Source organism: Arvicanthis niloticus, chromosome 17 (genome assembly GCF_011762505.2).
Source record: "Arvicanthis niloticus isolate mArvNil1 chromosome 17, mArvNil1.pat.X, whole genome shotgun sequence".
NCBI lineage: Eukaryota > Metazoa > Chordata > Mammalia > Rodentia > Muridae > Arvicanthis > Arvicanthis niloticus.
Window position 1 is genome coordinate 51,689,142 of NC_047674.1, and position 14,211 is coordinate 51,703,352.

Sequence of the window (14,211 nt, forward strand, 5' to 3'; positions counted from 1 at the left end):
CAGTGGAAACTTTGACCCTGCTATGGGTACTGTACTGCTTCGGACATGCAGTCTACAAGAATGAATGACACTTTTGTGGGCGTGTACAAAGAAGCCTGCTCTAAAAGCTCATGACCCAGAGACTGGGAGAAAGTTTGAAAAATTCACAGTGGAACAGAGTTATACAAGTTATACACCATGCCACTCAGGACAGAAATACAAAAGGTCATTGAGGGGTAATAATATTGTACATTGCTAATCAAAGATGAACTAAAACTTTATGAATTGTTACAGTCACAATTAAGGTAGGGCATCAATGCTTGGCTCATATCCTTCCTCTCTGCCTGTTTTCTTTCTCCATATTTTTCTCCATATCCTCTCAGTCACAAAAATAAAATGTTCATGACCACTAGGATATTAGTCTATATGTTCAATGCCATTTCAGTAAATGATCCTACCAAGGTTTTCCAGTGGAGTTTTACAGACTATTCTTAAAATTTGCACACAAAGGCATAAATTTCGGAGAATAAATAAGAAACTATCTAAAAGAAAGTTAAAATAAAAAAGCAGGAATCACGATGACAGAAATACCAAAAACCTTCTTAAGGTTATGGTAATTAGCGAATATCTCATGGCCAAAAGAAAGATCTCAGGGAATGGGGTGCAGTCGAATATTAAAAGAAACTCTATGTATGTGGGGCTTTGTTACCCAGGAAGGACTGAAAGTGCTGTAGGGAAACTTTGCTCTCTTTAATAACGTTTAAAAAAATGTGTTCAGAAAATAGAAACTCTACAACAATGGCTCTCAACCTCCCCAATGCTGAGACCCTTTAATAGAGTTCTGCATCTCGTGGTGACACCCAACCATGAAACTCCTTCATTGCTCTGTCACAACTGCAATTTTGCTGTTGTTATAGATCATAATGTAAGTATCTTATAGACAGGATATCTCATATGCAACCCCTATGACAGGGTCATTTGGGATACTTAAAGGGGACTTGACCCACAGGTTGAGAACCAGTGCTCAAGATATAGGTAAAGATTCGAAAATCTCAGAGCTTGAGGTTGGGTAAAGTTGCTTAAATAATGGAAAGCTTTGAAATTATAATGAAAAGTTCATTTAGATATATCAAGATTTAACCTGCTCCACCTCCTCCTCTCGTAGCCCAGGTTAGCTTGCTATGGAGCAGAGGATGACCCTGAACTCTCAGTCGTCCCTCCTGCTTTAGACTGCAGGGAGTACCAAGATAATAATTCTCACCATCACACCCAGCCCAGTCTTGTCAATGTGACGCCAGCATGCGAGACTTCAAGTAAAGGTGTTATTGGCTATTTTCAATCCTGATGGTAGATACTCTTTTTAAAAAGTTGATTCTGGGGACAACTATCTAACATAATTAGAGGACAAGCCACAGAAGGAAAAGATATTTATACTGCATATAACTGAATAAAAAGAAGGATTCATGAAAGGTGAAGAATTCTTTTACAAGCTCATTTGCCGCTGTTAATTAGTTACCAGTTTTGTGCCACACCAGGCATTCCACATCATTCTTCTGTGTCTAGAGAGTGCTGTGGGGAGTCATAAGTCCTTGCTTAGAAGGGGTTTATGGTTTTGCAGTAAAATGCAAACTCTGAGAGCAAAGGTCTTGCTTTCTTCCGAGTGTCCTAGCAACTGACATACTGTAAGCAATGAATTATTTTGTTATACACAAAAAAGATAAAATTACAATTTTCTCTAATGGGATTGGACAGATTGACTCCCATCGATGCCCATGAGGGGTGGATGAAGAGAACAGACAGGGGGGAGATGATGAACCATTTCCCACTAAGGGTAGGCACTCTCCTATCCCATCAAAGCCAGAGCCAGGTTCCACAGGCTATACTGGGGGACTTGTAAGTCCTCTCCCTCCACTTGCTCCTGGTATGCCTCACCTTCTGCTTTCAAGTTCGAGTGCAGTAGTTCTGGTAGCCATTCCTGTCGGGATTTGCTCAGTAACAGGAGCTCAAATATATGCAGAGCAAAACTCACCAACTTTAAAAACATGTAATTTACATTTCTATATGTGAGTATTTGTGCATGAGTGCAGGGGCCTTCAGAGGCCAGAAAAAAAAATGTGTCAGATTCCCCTGGAATTACAGGCCTTTGTGAGTCACGTGATATGGGTACTAAGATTCCAATTTGAGTCTGCTAGAAGAGCAGTGGGTTTTGTTTTTTGGTTTGTTTGTTTTTTCTCTATTAAAAGCAGACTTTTAAAAATACAATATATATTAATCAGTCCCCCTAACTCTCCTCCCAGATCCTCTCCACATCCCCACACTTCCTTCTTTCTCTCATTGAAAAATGGATAAAGAAAATGTGGCACACCTACACAATAAAATACTATTCAGTTTCTAAAAACAAAGACATGAATTTGGCGGGCAAATGGATGGAACTTGAAAATAGCATCCTGAGTGAGATAACCCAGTCCTAAGAGGCCATACATAGTATGTACTCACTTAAAGTAGATATTAGCTATAAAAGATAGGCACCATGTTACACTCCATAGACCCAAAGAAACTAAACAAGAAGGAAGGCTCAAGCAAGGATGCTTGAATCTCACTTAGAAGGGGGAATAAAATAGTTGTAGGAGTAGATGGGGGAGTGAACTGGGAGTGAGGGGATGGACAGGGGAATGGGGGGGTGGTTCGGGATCAGGTGTGGGGAGAAACAAGAGATGGCCAGATGGGCATCTGCAGCTGGTGGGGGTGGGGGTGTGGAGGGTGTGATCTAGTGCATACCAGAGACCTGTGAAAGGGGAGGCTCCCAGAAATCATTGGAAGTGATTTTAACTGAGACCCACAGCAGTGGGGATGTGGAACCCAAAGACACCTCCTCCTATAATCAGGCAGGAAGCCCAGTGGAGCAATAGAGACACCAATGCACCCACAAAACATTCAACCCAAATTTGTCCTGCCTACAAGAAATGCAGGGATGGGGGATGGAGCAGAGACTGAGCGAATGACTGAGCAATAACTGGCCCAATTAGAGACCCATTCCATGGGAAAACACCAATCCCTGACACTATTAATCATACTCTGTTATGCTTGCTTGCAGACTAGCCTAGCATGGCTGTCCACTGAGAGGCTCTACCCAGGAGCTGACACAGCCATATTCAGAAACCCACAGCCCAACATTGGATGGAGCTTGGAGACTTTTATGGAAGAGCTGAGAGAAGGATTCAAGGCCCCAAAGGGGATAGGAACTCTACAGAAGATCAACATAGTCAACCAACCTGGACCCTTGGGGGGCTCTCAGAGACTGAACTACCAACCAAATACCATATACATGTATTTGGTACACCCCTTCCACACATATGTAGCAGATGTGCAGCTCAGTCTTTATGGGTCCAGAAAAAAAACGGGAGCAGGATGGGGGGAATCCTTAAAGCTGTTTCCTGTTTGTGGAATCCATTCCTCTAACTCTGCTGCCTTGTCTGGTCTCAGTGGGAGAAGTGTCTTGCCCTGCAGAGACTTGATGTGCCAGGGTTGGGGGATACTGGAGGGGGTCTCTAATCTCTCAGAGGAAAAGGGGAAGGAGTTGAGATGGATAGACTGTGGGGGGGGGCAGGAAGGTGGACAGTGATCAAGATGTAAAGTGAATAAATAAAAACAGAAACAAAAAGCAAGCACTAAATAAACAAACAAACAAATAAAACCCCCAAGAGACAAAACAAACAGAACAAAAAGAAAAGAAAAGAAAAGAAAAGAAAAGAAAAGAAAAGAAAAGCACAAGAGGCATACAGATGCAGAAATACACACATTCTCACACAGAGAACTCCCATTAATACACAAAATCAGAAACCATAATATACAAGCAAAAGACCTGCAAGGAAAATAAAAGGAAAAACCTCCAAAAATACCAAGAGAATTTGTTTTGTGTTGGTCATCTACTGCTGAGCATGCGGCCCGCTCTTAAATGTGATTTGTGTACCCAGTGAGACTCCTGAGGAGAAGACCATAAATTTTCCTTTGTGAGTGGTTATCAATCGGAAATACCTTCCGGGTGAGGGATGAGGGCTTGTGCCCGCTTCTGCTCTCATCGCTGGGACCCATATGTCACAGACCTGCACATGTGGGCCCTGTGCATGCTGCCACAGTCTCTGTGAGTTCATATGTGCATCATTCCTGCTGTGTTAGCAGGGCTTGTTTCCCTGGTTTCTTCCATTCCCATTGGCTGTTACCATCTTGCCACCTCCATCTTCCACAGAGTTCCCTGAGACCTGGGTGGGCAGAGCTGATGGAGACATCTCAGTGTTCTGAGGTCTCTCGCTCTGCACATTCTCTGGCTGTGGGTCTCTGTATTTGCTCTCATCTGCTGCAGGAGGAGGCCTCTTTGATGATGGCTGCAGAAGAGAAGTTTGCTTGTCAGGTTACTCTAGAGAAATATATATATACATATATATATATTATATCACTCATATATACTATATATGCATATATTATATATGATATATATATACTATAATATATATGATATTATATATATCTGTCTAGAGTACACTGACATATATATAAAATATAGATAATATAGATAGAGATGAGAGATAGATAGATAGATAGGTGATATAGATAAAGATAGAAAGAGAAAGAAGAGGAGGGAGAGAGACTGTGATATATTTATTCAAGGGGATTTGTTAAAATGGCATGTGGGCTGTAATCTTGCAAATCCAAGGATGGCTGCCTCCTAATGCAAAGGACAATAATTTGGTAGCTATTCAGTCCATGAAGCTGAATGTCTCAGTTGCTCTTTAGTCTACATTGAAATCTGGAAGAAGTGAAGTCTCTAATACTAAGCAAAGTGATGTCTCACAGTACAATAGATAAACTTGCTATTGAGAGGACAAGCAGGCAAAAGCTTCCTTCCGTGTCTTTTTATGTGGGATGCCACTAGAAATTGTGGGCCAGACTCAGGGTGGGCCTTCTGACCTCAAATGATCCAATCAAAATACTCCTTCACAGGTATGTCTAGATGCTTGTGTTTGAATGGATTTCAGATGTAGTCAAGTTGACAGCCAAGATTACCCTTCACAAGCAGCAAACACTCTTAACCACTGGGCCATTCTGTAACTTTCTAAACCTTTTCTATGAAAAGTCAGAAAATATTTCAAGCTACAGGAGGTCATAGGATCCTTGTAGGAACAATTTAACTCCTTTGTCAAGTAGGCACAGCCATAGATAATCATGGAAATGTATGACAGGGCTGTGTTTCAATAAAACTTTATTTACAAAAACAGACGAATGGCTATAGTACCCAGACAGTACTTAGGACAGTTGACCCCTTGGGAGTAGAGACTGAAAATATAACAATTTTTTAAATTAAATTTCTTTTCAATGGGAATATTCATCATTTATGCTACTATGCTATATAATGGCAATTTCATAAAAGGATGTTGAGCAAGAGCTCACCCTGTCCCATATTCCAGAAGTAAAAGTAGCAATGAACATGTACGTCCTACCTGCTACAGGTGAGGAGGCAGTGTTCCAAAGACCTGATGTGTAGTATTTACTCATTTAGTTCTTACAGCCATCTCGTCAAGTTGGTACTACTATAGTCTCCATTTTACAGGTTGAAAAAACTGAAACCAAAGAAAAATGAGACACTTAACCAAGCTCGCACAGAACTAGGCCCATCTTAAATATCACCTGAAAGGAAGTTTTCTCAGCATGTCATTTCTGTCTTTAGGCTAGATCTGCTCCTTTACTTTGGGTCACCTGCGTCTCTCTGCAAACCAGCATGTTATTATTCAAAGAGTGCCTGCCTACCTAACCTCTTTCATCGAGTTTCAAGGCTAAAGTCTCAGAGCTATGTCATTGCTCTAACCCTACACTCATTCTGAATTCAAGAAGAGCACTACCCCCTGGGACAGACCACACACACACACACACACACACACACACACACACACACACACACTGAGCAGTCTTTCTGATCTTTACTAGATTATTTTAATTAGCATATTGGGATAGATGTAGAAGTTAAGTTCTTCCTCCCTGCCCCATGCCCTCCAGAAATAAGACTCAGACTCATAATATATTTACAAATACCTTGGCCACATAGCTAGGCTCTTCTCTAACTAGATCATAACTTGAAATAACCTATTTATTTTAACTTACAATCTGCATGGTTACCAGTGCTCAGATACCATGTGTCTGTTGATTTACATCTTCCCAGGTGAATCTCCTGCCTGGTTCTATCCCAGAATTCTCTCTGTCTCCTGGATGCCCCACTTACTATTCTATCCTTTCCTGTTTCCTAGGCCATTGGTTTTTAATTGACATGTCATACATTCATACAATACACAAGATGTTCTGACTACAATTCCCCCTTTTTAGTCCAATAAGAGATTCCTTTTTTTTTTTCTAATATGATTTAAATTGGTTGTGCCACTAATGGAGGCTGAGCCTCACCTGTTGGAACTACCAATGTACGGGCTTTTGTCCTAAAGGCTTGAGTTAGCTTCAGACTTTGTGGAGTATTTAAATTTAAGTCATTCCACTTTAATCTCCACAGCCATAAAGATTGGGCCAGGAAGCCCAGCTGGGCGGGGTTATCTGGGAAGAAGTGTCTAAACACATGGAGATGGGTGAAGAAAGCAAAGACACAGTGGGCTGGGCTTTTCTCAGAAATGTGTTTCTGAGAGAGAGAGGAATCTGTCTTTTACCTCAGAAGTGAGGGCACAAGAAACAAGCTCAATTGCAAAAGGGACACTTAATCACTTTGTATGAAGTCTGTTCCTGGTCATCTGAGGATTCTTGGATTCTGAAGCATTTTAAGGGGGGAGGAAGCCAGTATTAGTCATAAAGAAGTGGTCTCGAGGCCCAAACACTGATGAAATCCCTCTGAAGAAGATGGTGTTGGACAAAGATTGGGTGGGGTATGGTTCAGAGAGGTTTTTCTTTTGTGCCTGTGTCCTAGAAAAACTTAATCAGCTTTGAAGTCTTAAATGAAAGAAAGATGACGGCTAAGTCACACACATAACTGGATCCAGAGAATTGGAGGTTCAGCTCTCTCAGAAAGCAAAGCCGATTGGGAATCCCATTTCCCTTGGGGAAAAAAAATCACAAAGCTGGTTTGGGAACAGCTGATTTTCTTGTGAAAGTGGACAAGGGCTCCATTCCCAACCACCCCACCATCTGCACCATTGGCAGCAATACAAGTTCAAGTAATAAGGAGAAGGTAATGGGAGGCCATGGGCAGGGACGGTGTTGGAGATTCTATCTGGGTAATTGATCCCAGCTAATAAATGAGCAAAGGAGACATCCCAAATTACAGCCCCAGGCTCAGTGCAAGTGTTAAGTTTAACCCATCATCTAATGATCCAGGGTGGAGGACAGAGGGCTAGCTGCTTTCTAAGATGCTATCATATCACATGCTAATGAGGACAGCTTTGTGCAATCATGTAAAAGTACCAGCCACTAAAGCCTGTGTGTGAATGGATGGGCTGAACTGCTTTACACACCAAGCCAGGAAGAAGAGTAGTCACGCCTTGGTTTTTCAGTTGAATTTCTGGGAATAGCTGATTGCCAGCTACTTGTAAAGGTGCTCGCCCTGAATTTCTTCTTGTTGGTGACTTAGGAGGGACCTATCATATGGCAACTTTTTCCTCTTCTTTTCTTCCTCCTCCTCCTTCTTCCTCTTCCTCCTCCTCTTCCTCTTCTTCCTCCTCCTTCTTCCTCTTTTCCTCCTCCTCCTCCCCCTCCTTCTTCTTTTTTATATTGTAGGCAGAATTTAACCGTGCAGTGTTATCTAGCCTAAAACTCACATTGTAGACCAGGCTGGCCTCAAACTCACAGAGATCTACCTGCCTCTGAGTCCCAAGTGAACGGCATGGACCACACACCCAACCTCATATGATGGAATCCTAGCAATCACTTCAGATGAACTGTCTTGCTTGATCTTCCTATCCTAACAGTCACATAAAGCAAGAATTGTTTCTTTTTTTCTGATGAAAGCCCCAAGATTCAACAGTATAATGCTCAGTACCTAAAAGAAACCTAAATAAAGAAAGGTGAGTATTTAGCAGATAGACAGGGTCTCATATAGGCTGGCCCCAAACGTCATAAGTTGTCAAGGATGACAGTGAACTTCTAACCCTTCTGTCTCTAGCTCCCAAATGCTAAGATTACAGGACTGGGCTTCTGTACTGGGTTTATTCAGTGCTAATGCTAGAACTCAGGCTCTCGTCTACGACAAGCATGCACCCTGCCCTCTTAGCTACATCCCTACCGCTTAATGGAGACATCATTATTTAGTGATGGGTTTTTCTTTCTATCAGTTGAACTAGTGGGCCCCTGAGCTTCTCAAACTCATTCTTTGTTCATTCATGAATTTATCCATAAAAAGATGCCATTACGTATCTCTTCCGTGCCAGGTATCATACCAGACACAAGGAATCCATCATGGAACAGTGTTGCCTCAAGAAACTCAGACAGTGGTGAATGTTGAGAATACTAAACAGCACAGATTAGTATAAAAGTGAGCCAGCAGGTAATAAATAGAGTAGTAAGTTGTGATGTGTTGGATAGCCATGAGCTTTCCTATTTATGTCACAGGTCCTGAAGTAACAACCCTGAGACTTATTCATATATGAATAAATTCCCAGGCCATAAGTTTCAGCTTGTTCCCTGACTAGCTCATAATTTAACTAACCTGATTATTCTATTCTGCGAATGGCACATGGCTGGCTACCTCTTGTCAGTTTCATGCATCTGTCTCCTCAGTTTGGGGCAAATCTTCTCCCATGTCTAATTCTATTTCAGTGTTCCTCTCTTTCTACTGGAACTCCCACCTCCTATTTCCCACCTCAGCTTTTAGGCCGTGAGTTTTTTTATTGACAGGCGATGACTCCATACAGTACACAAGAGAGTCTCTCTAAAATATTGTGGGTAGCATGCACAGTAGATCACTGACCCGTGAGACACTAATGGGCTCAATAAGACGTGGTCAGCCATTCTTAGGAAGTGAAGAGGGTTTAAAATACTCACATTGTCATGTTCTAGGTGACATGTAGATATGCAGCTTGGTCATTCCTTTCCTGAAGATTGCCTTACCCTGATTCTCAGAGGCCTCAAGTGATTGAATTCTATGGGTTTCACAACATTTTATTGTTTATTTTCTTCTAAAAAGAGTAGCCTCTGCATCTGAGCCAGGCCTTGGGTCCCGGGTCAGCATGCTTTAGGGAAAACTCACCCATCCGCTCCAAATTTGAACCATCATCTAGTTGAGCAGATGGAAATAATGTCTTTTGAAAATTTTTGCCAGTAACCACACATCCCCAAATAATTATTAAGCCCTTGTCCTCTCTGTGGCTGGGCACTGAGGGTAAGTCACAAAGTAGTCATGGAATAAAATAAGCTATTGATAGCTGCTAGGTCTGTGTTTAGAAAAGGCTGCTTGGTTGTCTCCCAGCAACTTAGGTCCTCTGTGATGGTTGTTTCCCTCAAAGAAGCAAAAATGTGATTTCTTAATCCTCAACTCAATGCTTCACCATGATTGTTTTTTATTTGATTCCATTTAACCGAGAGTTCAATTGACCACTAATTTTAACCCATCCACACTAAGAAGGAACATGCAGTTACAGCTAATCCCTCTTGCCACAGTAACCACAACCAGTATTTAATATGGTCCCTTGTGTACACTTTTGTCCACACCAAATACTGAGGGGTAAACCAAGAAGATTGTTGCACATTCTTGTTCTCAAAAACCTTCAAATTTGTTTATTTTCCCCTCTTGAAAACTTGGCTTCTTTCTTTTTACTGGGAAGGGGAAAGATGTCTCCAACATAATGTGAATTATGGAATATTTTTAATTTTACAAAAGTAAAATTTTTAAAAAATATTAAAATATTTTTTAAGTTACTACAGTGGGTAGTGGTCAATGCAGAGACTCATAACTATTCAAATGCTAAGATTAAGTGACTGAGAAGGCTCAGCCATAGAGATAGGATGTCTCTCCTATCTGCCCTACTGCTAAGGTTCAGAGAACACCATCAATGGGAGTTAGAAAGACTGTAAGAGCCGTGGATGGGTTGAACAGCTGTGAAATGCTGTCTTCTGGACATGACATGGCTGTTGCACTCAAGGGCTCATGATGTCCTGTGGTTCCCTGCACAAGATCTAACCAGTCAAAAGTCCAGCACGAAGAAGTGAGAAGCTACGGAGAAGACTCCACCTCCTACTGTAGGCCTAGATTTTTTTAAAAACCTACCTTAATAAGGGTTCTCAAACACTTCAATCCCCCTTCTAGTTCACGATCCAAAGGTAGGGAAGAAAAGATGGTAAATAGGACAAGGGGGTGTGGACCCATTTAGAAGTAGTTCTTTGCAGTGGTTCCAATCCGTCAGGATACCAACAGTCCGGTTCAAAAGTGTCACCAAACATGAACCAGCAGCAGCTGCACAATCGAGCAAAAACATCCAGGCCTCCACCAAATCAGCTGGATTCAGCAGGAGTGATCAGAACCAGTCAGAATGATAGAAGTTCTTTGCTCTTCCTCTCTTAATAAAGTGAAGATCAGTGCAGATGCAAGACCACTGAAGTGTTGCACAGCTAGAAACGAAAGTGTTCCATCACCTTATTTTGGGTCCTACTTTTGGGTCCAAATATCATATGTCCTCTCACAGGTCTGCTTCAGTAAATCATCACATGAATTGGCTTCAGCAAAGCTTTGCATGACACAGCCAGAAATTTTCATTTCACCCTTAAGGCAATATTGCCAGTTGTAAATGTAACTCTTATCCATCAAATGTAATTGCCACCTTGGAGGCTTACTGCTTTCAGTCTTTGAAGCTCTTTCTGAACTTTGGCAGGCTGGTTCAACTCAGCTTTTCTGGCCCAAACTCCTCTCCAAGCTGACTGATTCAATCCGGCTTCTCTCAGCTTCTCATTGACTTGTTCTTCTTGGCCTCAAAGTAACTCTGGCAATTTGTTTTAATCTTTGGTTCCTTCTCATTCTCTGGCTTCAACTGCCTCTGCTGCCCTGCACTGAACTGAACAAACTCAATTCCACTATACTACACTGCCTTGCTCTGCCATCTTAGTAACTGCTCTTTCCTGTCTGTTCTTGCGGGAGATGAGCATTTCTTATCTGTGATTCATTCATCAAATCTTTCTCTCATTTGTCACTTTGTATGCCACTCAATTAGACATCACTTTCAAACATGGATACTTCCTTCTACAAACCAACTTTACCTTTATTGTTTGGGATTAAAGATATGTACTGTTGGGCAGTGGTGGCGCATGCCTTTAATCCCAGCACTTGGGAGGCAGAGGCAGGTGAATTTCTGAGTTCGAGGCTAGCCTGGTCTACAGAGTGAGTTCCAGGACAGCCAAAGCTACACAGAGAAACCCTGTCTTGAAAAACCAAAAAAGATATGTACTAAGGGCGTATTTGTATTCCAGCCAGAATACAAATTTATATTCCAGCCAGAGGGATTAAAGGTGTGTCATTCCAACTGAATCACATAGATCTAGAGGGTCTTTGGATGTGATCTCTTGCTAAATCATGTTACTAGATTAAAATTCCTCTCCAGTCAGTGATCATACACTGATGGTCTGCTGGGGGAGGGAATGTCACGTTTTTGTGTCAGGAGTGGCCACTGATGGTTGCCCATGTTCCAATGGATAATACTCATGTATATACGGACAACTCTAACTGGACTCAGTAAGTTAAAACAATAAAAATAAACAGGAATGAAGTTGTGAGGGTGATGTGTTGGGGGAAATTAAGTGGAATATGAAGGGTGTAACTGTCATACATGCATGATAAATGTCATATGCATGTATGACATTTTCACAGAGTAAACAAAAATCTTAGACTGGAAAATCTAGGATGCCATTGACGATGGATCCAGTTTTAAACCATTTTTGCATGCATATTTTATGGTAATATAAATATAAATCAATTTAAATTTGAGCTTGTGTACAGGATTTGGGGGAGTTGCAGAAATGAGGTCTCATCAGTTTTCCTAAATAATCCCTTTTGCGGGGACGCATTAGTGTTCAACTCTGACCAACAAACCCTGGGCATCACAGAGCTCTACCCAAGATGCTGTCCTTGAATGTCCCATCTTCAAAAACCAAACCGAAACAAAACAGACAAACAGAAAATGAATGTGCGACTTTCTTTATTTTTACAATTCTGAGATGCTGAATGCAGAAAACTGGGAAGCAAAGTGAGAAAATGCTCACCTAAGCCTTTTGGAACTGCATGCTTTCTTATAAGGCAGATCACATAGGGAAACAGCCCAGCCTTACCCAGTTGCTCATCAGTAGAGTTGTATGAGAGATAATGGTCAGACAAGGAAGCCAAAATTCATAGTTAATCGTAATTGTAATCAAGTAGAATTATCATATTCTGTCATGATTCTCTTACTGGGTATTACAAAAGTTTACATTTATTTCCTCATGCATTTGTGTGTTTGTGTGTTTACATGACTGCATGAATGTGGCTGTGTGTGCCATGGCACGAGTGTGGAAGCCAAAGGACTAGACAGTCCATGGGAGTCAGTTCTCTCTCACTCTGTGGATCCTGGGGATTGAACTCAGGGTATCAAGCTTGCTGATAAGCACCTCACGAAGACATCTCTCAAGCCCATGAATATTTTATTATAAAAATCTTCAAGTGAATAAAAATATAATAAAGCTTCCATCTCAACACATCATGTATTGATTCAAGCCTTCCCCCTCTTTTCCCATCTCCTACCTCAACTGCTCACTAAATTGTTCCAAACCAGAAATGTAGAAACTGTCTTCCTCTTCGCTCCGGAGCTTCACCCTTACCTAACTCAGCTCTCTAAGGTCTTAGGCAGGGCCGACTTTTTAACATCGCAATTTGACATCATTATTTTCAAAGTTCCTACTTTCAGACTGCACAATCAAGTTACCCAAATAAACCTCATCGGGTTTTAGGTGAGTCTAGGAGTTTGTGTGGGCCACACCCGTAGCGACCCTGGGCTGAAGGCTGGACACAGCTTCAACTTTGTGCTTCACACCCTCCCACAGCCCCTGTGGGTGCCATCTGTTCTGCTGGCTCTTAGGAGAAACATCAGAAGTGAGGTAATGTAGGAGTTTTTGTGACAGCAGCACTATGTGTGTGTTTCTCTTAATTTATCTCTTTGTGGTGTTACAGGCTTTTGGCATATCAATTCTGCCTTCGTGAACAGATTCTGTTCTGATCCAAACACCACATTTCAGTAAGTTACGATGTGAGGACAGTCAACTTTTGAAAGCTTTGGTTTCCTTAACTGGGAAATGGCGTTACACATTCATGGTGTTACTTCCATATCTTTCGTTTTTCTGCTGAAAAATGTTATCTACTAGTGTTTCGTTTGTTTTTATAATACACTTCTAGAGATTCTATGCTTAATGAGTGTGGCGAGGCTGGGACTTCTGGTAAGAAAGTCTCTTCCTTCGTTTTGCATGTTCTCCACCAGGGGGCGTGCACATCCTAGTAAATTAAATACTACTCTGCTTTTTTCACAGACGTTTTCTCAGACTTCAGGGACTATGGCTATGATGGCTAGTGCTGTCAACATGATGGAACCTGGAGTCACCTTGAGGACAAGCCTCTCTTTATGGCTTTGGGGGCTTACCTTGACTAGGTTAGCTGATGTGGAAAAATCAAACTTAGCTGTAAGCAAGGCCATTCCTTGGATGGATATCCTGGAGGATGCAGAGTGGAAGAAGTGAGCTGGGCACTCCACAATTCATTCCTCTTGCCTCCTGACTGCAGATGTCGTGCGACTAGTTACTTGAAGCACCTGCTACCTTGACTTGTTTGACGTGATGTTCTGTACCTGAATCCTGAGCTAAGTGAACTTTTCCTTCCTTAAGTAGTTTTTGGTCAGGCTGTTAACCACTATAACAACAAAAGAGACGATAAGATATCACTGTGGGCACAGATTATAAAAAAATGAAACATCATTAAAAAAAAAAACTTACCCAGTGATTTCAAAAGAATTTTTACTACAAAGTGATTTTAATTTCTCAAAAAATAGTTTATCTCTACAAGTGGGGTGAGCTTGCGATTTTGCTCACAGTACCAAAATGATAAAATATGGAACTAACTTTGAGGTTCCATTAGCACAATAGAAAGTTTCTAGTTTCTCAACTTACCAACATCCTGCTTTGAACTCATAGAGATTTTAACCCTGCCTCTGACTCTGGAGTGCTGGGTTTAAAGGCACATGCCAC